Raw genomic sequence first — 12,610 nt, 5'->3', positions numbered from 1 at the left:
CACGCACACGTCTCCCCAAAAAGTGTCGGCGCAAAAATAGGTGACAACATCTTCCGCGCGGGTGACCTCAAAAAGGTTCTGACTTGATTATAAAAAGGTGTGCGGAAGTCTGCTTGGAAGCTCTCCGAGGGGTGGCAGCAAGGTGGGCTTAAGTTTAGATTTGGAGTTTAGTGCAGAGCTTTTATGCGGGGAGACCATTATTTCCATATCCGAGCCCCCCGCCCTCTGCATGTGTCACATGTGACCCCAGCTAGATAAATGGTACTCGTATGTGTTTACGTGCACACGTTTGGGCGTGTGAAATGCCACTGAGCATACAGGCTCTGCTTGACTGAGCTCGGCTGGCTATCGGAGCACAATTGGGGGTCTCTCTGTGTGAAAGAGGTCAACACACACACACTCACTGAGCAACCGATAAGGAAGTTTGGATGAACACGCCCGAACCCTATAATACAATCAAAGGCTATGCAAATGAATTTTCTTTGCAGAAGCATAGAAAGATGCTAGCATTGATTGCAGCATTTGTGTGGTTGTTGCTTGACATTTCGATCGGGGACTGTTCAGAAGTTTTCAAGTTGCGCGCAAACAATGTACGTGCAAAGGTTTCTGGTGTCCCTGCGGTTGTCAACGCAGGGCGCTTTAGTTGCGTTAACGAAGTTGCGGCTGGAAGAAGGTCAATCTGGAGCGGTGGGCATTGGGGGCACAAGTACCCTGGGATGGAAACATCACTGGCTGGGCTACAGCAATTTTGCCAACTGGGAAGTACAGTTGCCTCAAAAATCTAGTATTTGTACTTCATTATTTCCCACCACTGTGTGGGAAGATGGATTGCTTTGAGGCGTGTGTTTGCTGGTTCGCTCTCATGATGTGTAAACAACCATTTTGTCCCAGTTAGCTCGGTCCCAGTCGGACCACACATATTTGGCATTGTTCCATGGATGCTGGTGGTGAGGGCGTTTGGGCCACAGCGGTAAACATACTGTACATGCGCATATTGTACATGCAGTAGGCTGGCATATGTTTGTGCTGCAGCCAGGGGGATAGCATTCTGCTGCTGACACTGGGCCTGTCTGCCTGGTGTGCCCCTTTCTGCACCAGTAGAGCTGGCACAGCCTACCGCCTCTGCCCAGCCCTCTCGCAGGGCGCCAGATGGGTGCAACCAGGAGCTGCCCTGCAGAGAGACGATGCAGGTCAGCTGTGACAGCGGGACACGTGCAGAAGGACAGAGGTTTGCACCTCAGTTTGGAGGTGTACAACAGGATTGCAAGATGTCGCAAAAAGAACGACCCAGCTGATTTAGGTGAGAGGCGGGATACAACCTGGCCAGCCTGGACAAATACTGAAGACACAGCATACAGATATGCAAACCACTGGAATGCTATTGATCTAACAATGAAACATTTGAGTTGAATTTGTTCTGTGACTCTGCTTGTAACTCATCTTACACCTTTGTGTTTCAGATCCCTCCAAAAACTTAAGTAAAAAAGGAAAATTGCAATCTACTACAACACAGGCATACTAGGTGTTGATTTGATGATGAAATATGGTCACAACCAAGCTGCGGTATTATTGGTCACTATTTTGCAGAGGATCAAGATTAGACGCCTGTGAGCATTTTTATTTTATCTGTCTATATGTGTTGCTCCACCGATTGTGTTCAAATACCCACTGCGCCTCGAGTTATAATACTGTGAAACACATGCTATACATTAGGATACACCTTATTATTTTTGTCTGTATGTGTATATACATGTTTAGCCCAAGACTGGTTAAAAAACTATTAAAGAAAAATACATTTTTTCAAGTTTTATTTCTGTGCATGTGAATGCGGTGGCCTATACAATATTTTGACGAGAAAATGTCACAGAAATGATACAAGACACGAGGGTTTTAAATTGTGAAACACATTTGTGCAGGTACTAATGTTATTAAACTATGAAATTGTATCAAAGACATTTGGAACACCCTCTATTTTGGAATGGAACGAATGGAATGGATCTTTGTCGTCATTGCAATGCAATGATTAGGTGACTTCATTCACTTAATTAGTGATATTAGAGAGGCAAAGTAATATAAACACCAGTGGTGCTGTATGTTGTAATTTTAGAACCACTGTCACTAGAATGTCACATAGTCCATCACAGACCTCTGCCAAGTCTTATCAGTTCTAAACACGCCACTCATTTAACAAAAAGAGGAAGTCAAGTTAAAAATGTTGCCGATATTCTATGCGGCCCCACTAGTCTAAACACACTATTCTGATCAATATGGTGTTTGTGTAATGTGAACTAAGCAGCAAAATCCACTTGTTTCTATCCATATCAGAGGGCGGCCATTTTGTCACTAGCTGTCTGAAAATGACATCATAGTTGCTCAGCCCCACAGCCACTGCAATGATTTTCCGAAACTGCACCAAAATGGAATAAGTTCTTCCTTGGTCCTGTGCCACTCGGCTACAAAGCTTTATGGTTATCGTTATTTAACTGCAAATTAACGTTATCAACTAATTAATTAACTAACTAAAACTGACAAATGTGGCAATAACCTATTTTCACATAAATTATAAGTAGCATTTATCAGTGCATTATGTCCTCCATGTTTAATGAGTATGTTGCTATTTTTTGTACCGCATCGCTGCGGCAGTCTGTGTGTGCACCGGGAGATCCAGTTTAAAGATAACGCTGAGCATTTTGGATGACTAAATTCACACCGAAATATATTGCTAATCTCTCACATTCCCAACAATTTGGAATAAAGTCGGTCACAAACAGCAGCACAGGCAAACCTAGAGAAGCAGGAGCTCCCTTTAAAATAATTCAATTCATTTCACAGTTTAACCTGTGATTAATCTGTTTAGTGACAAGAGAATGAAATAGTCAGAAGTTAGTCACAGCAAATATAGCAGGCTGCTAATGTTATTCATATGTGCTAACCCTGCTGGCTTTTAGGAGACCACCTGGCCCCTCAGCTCCTCCTTGGCTCCTCAGTTTTGTCCAAGCCTGACAGAGACGGCATTGACATGGCAGGGCCTCGGGGCCACCCTCTAAGCTCAGGAATCAATAGGGAAGGCATTACACCATGAGAGCATAAGGGGCCTGAACACACCCTCACCTCCCTCTCCTCCCGCTACAGACACGGTGCGAGCACCCCACCTCGGCCCCGCGCCGTCCACGGGCGCTGGCTCTCTGGCTGGGGCAGCCTGGCACAGCTGCACCGCGAGCCGTGCTGTCACTAGCAGTTAGGGTGACAGCCACTCACACTTCATAATGTCCCTCTCACAGGTCAGCGAGCGACAAGCTGGGTCACCTCGCTCCAACAGGCAGCCCCAGGGGGAGCAGAATGCCCCCCCCCACCATCGCTACCACCTACCCCCACTGAAAAGTACCCCCACGCCCCCACTATCGTCCATCCAGACATGAAGGGGCAGGTGGAGAAGAAAGGTGTGCTGTTGCTGCACGAGTCTCTCAGATATGAGACCAGGGTCAAGTCTAGGGTGCGCGCTGCAACACCATTGATGGTATAATTAGTCTGGGCTGCTTCGATGGTCGAAGTCCTTCGAAGACATGATGTTGTAAATCTGTATAATACACAAAATGTTTCAGTCAATTGAAACTTAATGGAAAAGGTGTAGAAGATATAAATACTATGACAGCATAATTAAAATCCATCAATCGATTCAGCTATTTCCTGTAGGCTAATTCATCTCTTCTTTAGGATCACTGCGGGTAAGATGCAGCCTACCAGTTGACTATGGGTGATAGGATGAGTACACCTGGACTGGTCATTAGACAATCACAGGACACATACAGTATAGTATAGACAAAAAACAACAACATTCATACTCACATTTACAGGACTATAATTTAAAGTCTCATATTAAAGTGAAAATCAACGCAAAACAATTTTTTTTCAAGAATATGTTCCCATCAGGCCCACTAGTTGAAACACGGCATTCTGATTTATATTGCGTTATATAATATGAGTTAAGCAGCAAAATCCACCCATTTTCAGCCTCTCAGGGGGCGGCCATTTTGTCACTTCTGTCGACTGAAAATGACATCACAACTGCTAGGGCTCAGGTAACGACCAATCACGGTTCAGCTTCAGAAAACAGGTCAGCCATGATTGGTCGTTACCTGAGCTCTGAGCAGCTGTGATGTCATTTTCAGTCGACAGAAGTCTCAAAATGGCCGCCCCCAGAGAGGCTAAAAATGGGAGGGTTATCTTATCCCACAAACGCAATATTTATCTATTTATCTATTTACCCTATTGATTCCTTGTTTCAACTAGTGGGCTTGCATCGAACATATTCTTGAAAAAAAGTCTGATTATCAAAAATGAACATTTCCTCTACTCTCAACTTCATTGTGAGTTACAAGGTGACAGTAGCATGCAGACTAAGGCTCTCCCTAACTGGTTTGACATTTGAACTGTCCACCCAAATATGTCACGTGAATAAACTTTATTAAAGCTCACGTCTTTATCAACAAAGCCAATGCTAAACGATTTCACATCTTGATAAATAAAATAGTACAAGGAGCGACGGCGGTGACAAACAACTATTTGTGCAATAGTTTGCGAGTTCGCATGCTCACCAGATGACAAGTTAAGCATGTGATTTGAGGACGTGGAAGCTAATTGGAGGCAATGGCTGCATTTGGCTTCAGCTGTGAGCGAGAGGCCCTCACACCTCATCCGCGTTATTCAAACAGTCACACCCTGAGAGCGCTGCTTAATTCACTGAAGGTGCACACACAGCCACTGAACAATGTGTAGCAATTAATTGCGCCTGCCCTCCCACATCTGGCGCGGCGGCGTGACCCCGCCTCTGCTGCGCCCCCGTGTCATCCAGGCCGTGGCAATTTCACACCTAGAGGACCCCAATGACACGTGAAAAGAATACGTGGCTTTGTTAAATTGCATTAAAGTGTTTAAAACAGTAGAGCCGTGCCTCCGCTCTCATCTCATTGTAGAGGAAACAAAGCAGGAAGTGAACCCACTCACTTACGCAACACAGGATCCATTTCCATAAGGGGAACATTGCATCATCGTGCTGTCAACAATAATAAAAGTGCACCTCAGGAGAAAGATGAGCAAAAGCAATCTGCATTCTATGCATCTATATGTGCTTTTAAAAAAAGAAGGAATAAATCAGAAGTTACTTATCGATTACTTAGTGAGAGACTTGGTTTTTTTTTCACTGCACACTCAAGCAATTTTGGGGGAGGACTACTTTTTCATATTATTCTAAAATAACAGTGCTCTAACTTGAGTATAAATTTTGGCTACTCTATTTTACCAAAGGAACTGCAAGTTTTCCAGACTCCTGCACAGTGGAGATTAAATTTAGCTTTTAGTGGTCATCTTCACCTTCATAGTGGATCACCGACTGTGTTAACTTCACTTAATATGTAAAACACTGCAGTCTTGATACCGCCTATACAGTCAAACAATTTGTCAATATCAGTTTTCAGTAGTGATGGGTCGAGCAACACTGGTGCATCAGCACTGTGCAGAGTTCTCAGGTGTGAAACCCCGTATTGGTGCGTGTATCGCTTTAACAAAAAATCATGTGACCAATACAGGAAGTGTGCCGTTTGGCCGTGCCGTGTCAAATTGTGTTTATAAGGAAACAAACTGTATCGACATGTTGTGGGTTTGTTGGATGGAGATTGAACACTTTGGTTAACAAAATCCCATATATAAATTATGCGTTATCTCTACATTTTATTAGATAAATTTGTTATTACATTGACACGCTCATTTGAGCCTTACCACAAACAAGCAGATTTTGAACTCTTCTCATCAACAACTTCACTCAGCAAACAATTGGAGCAAATACAATATACAAAGATCATATTTCAAGTACAAAACTAGCAATTGAATAAAGATTTAATATTTCACAAGCTAATGTTGGGTCAGCGTGCAAGTTGTTTCATCATATTTTCATATTGTTTACCTGCATTGATTTTAGATCTACAGTAGAGGTCACTATTGAGTGACCAACGCAGTGTCAATACAGCGTCAACACAGTTTGTCAAATGTGTCGATACACACTCTGAGGCATCATCATCCCATCACTAGTTCTCAGTAAGCGCTCTAAGGTTGAACACAGCTCAATATGGGTGTCATGGTTGCAAATGCATAGAGGCAGGGGAAGCAGGGATTAGTTGAACAAAACTATTAACAAAAAACAGCATAAATAAAGTCCTGAAAATTCCCAAATTCAAAGGGACAAAGAAAACTAGGAAATAAAACACAACACAAGGGGAAACAAAACACAACACTGGTGGTGAGGAAGATGAAGAGGGCAAAGGCAGAGGAGAAGACGAAATGGTGGAAGCTGAAAAAGGAAGAGTGTTGCATGACTTTTAGGAAGGAGTTAAAACAGGCTCTGGGTGGTCAGGAGGTGCTCCCAGATGACTGGAAAACTACAGCTAATGTGATCAGGGAGACAGGTAGGAGAGTACTTGGTGTGTCATCTGTGAGGAAAGTAGATGAGGAGACTTGGTGGTGGAATGAGGAGGTACAGGAGGTACAGAGAAAGAGGTTAGCTAACAAGAAGTGGGACACTTAGAGGACTGAGGAGAGTAGACAGGACTACAGGGAGATGCAGCGTAAGGTGAAGCTAGAGTTAGCAAAGGCCAAACAAGGAGCTTATGACGACTTGTATGCTAGGTTGGACAGTAAGTAGGGGGAGACTGGTCTATACCGGTTGGCAAGACAGCGAGACAGAGATGGGAAGGACGTGCAGCAGGTTAGGGTGATTAAGGATAGGGACGAAAGTCTATTGGCAGGTGCCAGTAGCGTGATGGGAAGATGGAAAGAGTACTTTGAAGACCTCATGAATGTGGAAAATGAGAGAGATCAAAGACAAGAAGAGGTGAATGCTGTGGACCAGGAACCAGTAAAGATTAGTCAGGATGAAGTGAGGAGGGCACTGAAGAGGAAGAGTTCAAGGTGGAGGTGGGACCGCATCAGGGATCAGCTCTGAGCCCCTTCTTGTTTGCTATGGTGATGGACAGGCTGACGGACGAGGTCAGACAGGAATCTCCATGGACTATGATGTTTTCAGATGACATTGTGATCTGCAGTGAGAGCAGGGAACAGGCAGAGGAGAAGCGAGAGAGGTGGAGGTTTGTCCTGGAAAGGAGAGGAATGATGGTTAGCCGCAGTAAGACAGAGTACATGTGTGTGAATGAGAGGTACCCAAGTAGAAGAGTGGGGTTACAGGGAGAAGAGATCAAGAAGGTGGAGGATTTTAAGTACTTAGGGTCAACAGTCCAGAGCAACGGAGAGTGTGGAAAAGAGGTGAAGAAGCGTGTACAGGCGGGTTGGAACGGGTGGAGAAAAGTGTCAGGTGTGATGTGTGATAGAAGAGTTTCAGCTAAAATGAAAGGAAAGGTGTACAAAACTGTGGTGAGACCAGCGATGTTGTTTGGTCTTGAGACAGTGTCACTGAGGAAAAGACAGGAGGCAGAGCTGGAGGGGGCAGAGATGAAGATGCTGAGGTTCTCTCTGGGAGTGACCAGGGAGGATCGGATCAGGAATGAGTACGTCAGAGGGACAGCACATGTTAGAGGTTTTGGAGATAAGGTCAGAGAGGCCGGACTGAGATGGTTTGGACATGTCCAGAGGAGAGATAGTGAATATATTGGTAGAAGGATGCTGAGTTTTGAATTGTCAGGCAGCAGGCCGAGGGGAAGACCAAGGAGGAGGTTTATGGATGTAATGAGGGAGTACATGAAGTTAGCTGGTGTGAGAGAAGAGGATGCAGAGGACAGGGTTAGATGGAGGCAATTGATTCGCTGTGGCGGCTGAAGGGAAAAGCCGAAAGGAAAAGAAGGAGAAGATAGTTTCAGGTAAAGTATCAGTCATCTGTGGATTTTGGACGGCTCACTGGCTTTTCAAAATTTTAGCTACGCACACCCGGAATCATAAGCGGTACCACCTCTGCCTCTTGCTCAGTGTGCGCCACTGTGGCCGTCACCCCGCTTCAGGGCTCTGGAGATATTTCAGACATATGTGGGGAATCAATCTTAGAGCACACTGAAGAAGCATGGAATGTCATTGAGCAATAAGTATGAAGCCTGTCAGAGGTGGAGCTTACGGCACATCCTGCGGCCGGTCAGGCCCCTCGCAGTGTCCCAGTGAGAGGACTTGTCAGATGCCCCCAACCCCCCACCCACTACTCACGCACACACGTAAACACCACTGTCTTCACAAGGATACATCATCGACACAATGCATTCCACATCTTCTGACTGACACGTGAACTGATCATAATAGAATTGTTAGACTAGAGCTAAAACCCCCCAAAAAATGTAAGAATAATGAACTTTTATAAGTCTGATTCCAAGCCACCAACAAAAGTTTTTGCATTTGCCCACAAGTATAGTGGGATGCTTTTGTATCCACAAATGCAGTTAGAATTCACTCATATCAAATGTATGCATGCATGCATGCATATATTTTGTTAAGTGCACCTTCAAGCCATAACCTTCATTTATCCTTTCGTTTAGCCATTCTATCCATTCGTCTTTGCCATCACATCTATTCATCTATCCATCTATCCATCTATCCATCTATCCATCTATCTATCTATCTATCAAAAATATACTTCAAGGATTTGCGGATGTGCGATTGTTAATGTTGTTGTGACAACGACATAGGTACACAGACAGGGCATAAAGGTAAAACATGTTCGATGTTTTTGAGGGGGCAAGAATGAGATAAGGGCGTGAGGAAGTGAGCGGGCCAGCGCAGACAGACAAGTGAAGGCAAGCAGAAGTGGATGCAACAAGATGTCACAATTGATGGGTCATTACACCCAAGTAAGCATGCAACACTAGTTGGCCCCTCATCACATTCTCCCTTGTGTTGTTTAACCACTCTAACAAGGGACAACTACATTTCTCACTATCTTCACTCTAACCCTAATTGGTGAACTTACGCTCACTCACACAAACATGTTTAGGTCCTATAATGAGGCTGGCTGCTGCATATCCCATCAGGGCATGAACCGGCACAAATCAGGTAAATCTAGTTAGAAGTGTTCACACTTTACAGCACATGCATCCAGGATTTGTCTCACAGTTGCGCCCCATCCCGTTGCTCATTAGCATGACTGCAAGGCTGCATCTGCATGAGGGCGTCAGGGCCCCACAATGGATGGCACATCAGCCGGTCCAGGATATGAGCTCGAAAAGCGACACTAATCTTCAAATCCCAGTGGTGTGAGAGTTTGATAGTAAAGCTCAACCATTAGTTGCTTTAAGCTCATGTATTAGTTGGCAACAATACAGGCAGTGTCCATCCTGGGGATGAGTCATTTGGGTTAAGGGATGCATACAGTGGAAGAATAAAATATGGGTAGAACTTCTGATGGATTTGTTTAAAGAACGTACAAAATTGTTGTGGGTGTAATTCAGGCAAATAATGAGATGTTTGTTTGAGACAGAGGAGCAAAGATGAGTGTAGTGATGGGAATATGACACGCGGAGTGGGAGGATTTAATGTCAAGAGTGAAGTCATTGTTTAGGATGCAAGAGTGGAACTGGAAGAACGGCTCTCCTTTGAAGTACTTTTTTTTTATTTAATGTCTTCTATATGTTGTCAATGAATTCAATTTTTGTTTTGTTTTGTTTTTGTTTTTAGAGGTCTTTGTAACTAAGGTGATAGTTTTGTTATTAGATATTATTTAGGGAGACACTTGGTGGTAAGTTTGTCTGCCTCACAGGTGACGGGGTTCTAGGTTCAAATCACGGCTCGTGTTGAGGTAGCTCAAAACACACTAATCTCATATCATCGTTCCCCATTGAATGAATTCATTCGTTCCGGCCTCACAAAAACGTATGCAGTGTGTTTCTTAAACAGAAAAAATCGCATTCCATAATATTGTATGTGAAAAAAACAAACAAATGAGCAGTAAGGACATAATTGCATAGAATGTAGAGATTTAATCATTTTGCCACGTTTTTTGCTTTAATCCAATAGACATTGTACCGCTCTTTCAGGTGTGCATGCCTTTTCCATCTGAGGGCAATAAAATATGCATATTATAAAGCTGCAGTAATATTAGTCATTATTCACAGAGGATAACGACTATATGCCTGTGAGTATTGATATATATTCTATCTACATGTGTTGCTCTACCGTTTGTGTTCAAATGCTAATTTCTTCTGCAACACCGATGCTATTCGTTAGCCCGGCTATCGTATTTAACATTATGTGTTAGCAATAAGTTAGTAGACTTTAAGGCAGTTATTAAGTTGTTTTACATACACAAGGTGTAATTCTCTTTTACGTTTACTTTGACAGTAAATGACAATAAGCCAAAAGCAACCTTGACTGAGCTCTTCTCTTTACTGCCTGCATTTTCCCCCATTTTCCATATGAAAGAGAGTACGTGCTAACAAAAAGTGTTTTGTCACACAAAGTAAACCCATCAGTGCATGCAATCTGCAACAATTGGAATAGAAACATTGTCATCCAGGCGTGAGCATCTCCATCAATGAAATAAAGCAACCTATTTTAATGTTGTCAGGAGTGGGGGTAACCCAGAGGGAGTTCACATCAGCTTCCATGTGCACATTTAGACCAGCGAGTGGAACTAAAACCTGGCCCGCCAACCAACACGCTTTGTCTCCGTTGGTAGCGGCAATAACAACCAAATTAGCCATGCGCACGCAGGCGTCCTCGTGCAGAGCTGATATCGGTGAGCTCTGGGGCCCAGTAAGCGGCCCGGGGTTCGCCGTGGTCCAATGGACCACTGAATTGAGACACGACTACGAGCCGTCACGCAGCCTAGACTCCATAGTGTGAAATTAGACTTGGGTGTGAAAGTGGAAAAAGCAAATAAGCATGAGGTTGAACGGCGCTATCCAGATTCCTCGCCTGTCTCATTCCTACACCTCAACACTGTCAAAGTCAATAAAGAAGAAAATTGTTCATGCTCACATTTGTGTCACTTTCTCTGTCATGACTAATGTGCCATCTTTGACATGGTTTGTTGAAAGACACTTTGCTTTAACCCTAACCTGAATTATTAAGCCATACACGTGTCAGGTAGGATACGATCAACAGAGTGCTTTCACGGTGACAAAGAAAATGAAAGTTTTCGACAAAAGTTGTTTTACACCATGGCAGTAAAATAGGGGGGGGGGGGGGCGCAAGCTGAAAAACATCTTACACTCACAAACTTGAAATATGGACTCTAAAACTTTGAGATGCTAGTTTCCTTCCTCAACCCTGCTGGGGTACCTTCGAGCAAAATGACCAAACCTTGAGGAATCCGCTCTCCGACTTCCTCTTGATGCTTGTCTTCCAGAACGGCTCAGTGCTAGAGTGGTCGTCCCCCAACCCAGAGGTTGGGCTCGCGATCCTCGGCTATTGTGACCATGTTCAGGTGTCCTTGAGCAAGACACTGATGCTGCATCAGTAGAAGGTAAAAGAGGGAATAGTGTGAAGAAAATCGCTCTACAAGTGACAGCCCATTTACCATTTAGATTCTTGAGCATACAGCAAAATAGTGTAGGCCAAACAACCTGCATCAAATGGTCCACCTTCATAGATGGCAAAGACAAAATCACAGTGTAACGTATATCTCAAGGTACATTATCAGTAACTCAATTCAATTCCATTTTATTTATGCAGCGTTAAACAGACATTGTCTCAGTGCAGGTCAAAGAGCCCCTCTTCACTTATTAAAAGACTAACTGGTGACTACTAGTACTGGTCACCATCAATCGAGCACATTATATAAAGAATATGAGCATTTTGTTCATTTTTAATGTTCCATTTTAAGCGCTGCCACTGATTCATTTGGTTTTATACGGAATACAGAAGCCTGTTTCTATCGGTTTTGCAAATTGCTGTATTATATCAATGATTGCGCAATCGCTGTATCTTGATACTGCACCGATTGGAAAAGTATTGTGAGACACTCAGTTACTCCGACTGCTCGTTGATACTCACCACGTGGATGGGTCTGACTTTAGATGGATTTGTTGTCCTGGTTAAGAGGACAACATGAATAAAACGATAATTAGGTGGATTTTGGATCCGCAGCTAAATGCTAAAAAAGTTTGCTGAAATTGTTGATCTTTATTTATTTATTTATTTTTGCTTAATCCGACATGAACTAATGAACAAAAACTGCAGTCAAGGAGCTTCAACTGAATTTAGCTAATCGAATAATTTAGATAATGGAATCTATAAGTTGACTTTTTCCATTTTAACAGTGCATCTACCCTTGGCACGTGCTGCCTCCATGTGCACAGGAACCATACTAACACTACTTGAATCATCACTCACGCACACACACACGCACACACCCCCACGCATACACACACACGCACACGCTCAATGGGAGCACAGAGAGGCATGCATGAAGTAGAAACCGGAAAGGAAGAACACAAGTAACCCACAAATACATCTACTGTACTTCCTGTCTTCATATTACCTTTACTTGTAGCTCATCTGAAGGTGAAGATTCCAGTGTTACTGCCACGATGACTACCAAACACACACGTTGACACTCAGGCACATGGACGAAAATGGTCCAGGTCAGAGTGGCAGCGTCTGATAGAGTCAACTTGTTCTGGCAGAG

General features: G+C 43.7%; 1 long non-coding RNA gene and 1 pseudogene across 1 annotated transcript in view; one reads left to right on the top strand and one right to left on the bottom strand.

Moving 5' to 3' along the window:
* The window catches only part of LOC147149951 (uncharacterized), an 18,818-nt gene extending 6,208 nt beyond the window's left edge, over positions 1–12,610 (bottom strand). Inside the window, exon 1 of the long non-coding RNA XR_015086062.1 lies at positions 12,464–12,610. This is a non-coding gene — a long non-coding RNA (uncharacterized LOC147149951). The remainder of the gene's footprint in view (positions 1–12,463) is intronic.
* Positions 3,416–6,994, top strand: LOC147149952 (uncharacterized; annotated as a pseudogene).

Source organism: Filicampus tigris, chromosome 3 (assembly GCF_054856515.1).
Source record: "Filicampus tigris isolate MCC_2025a chromosome 3, RoL_Ftig_1.0, whole genome shotgun sequence".
NCBI lineage: Eukaryota > Metazoa > Chordata > Actinopteri > Syngnathiformes > Syngnathidae > Filicampus > Filicampus tigris.
Note: the sequence above shows the minus strand (reverse complement) of the source record. Positions and strands in the feature narration are given on the sequence as shown.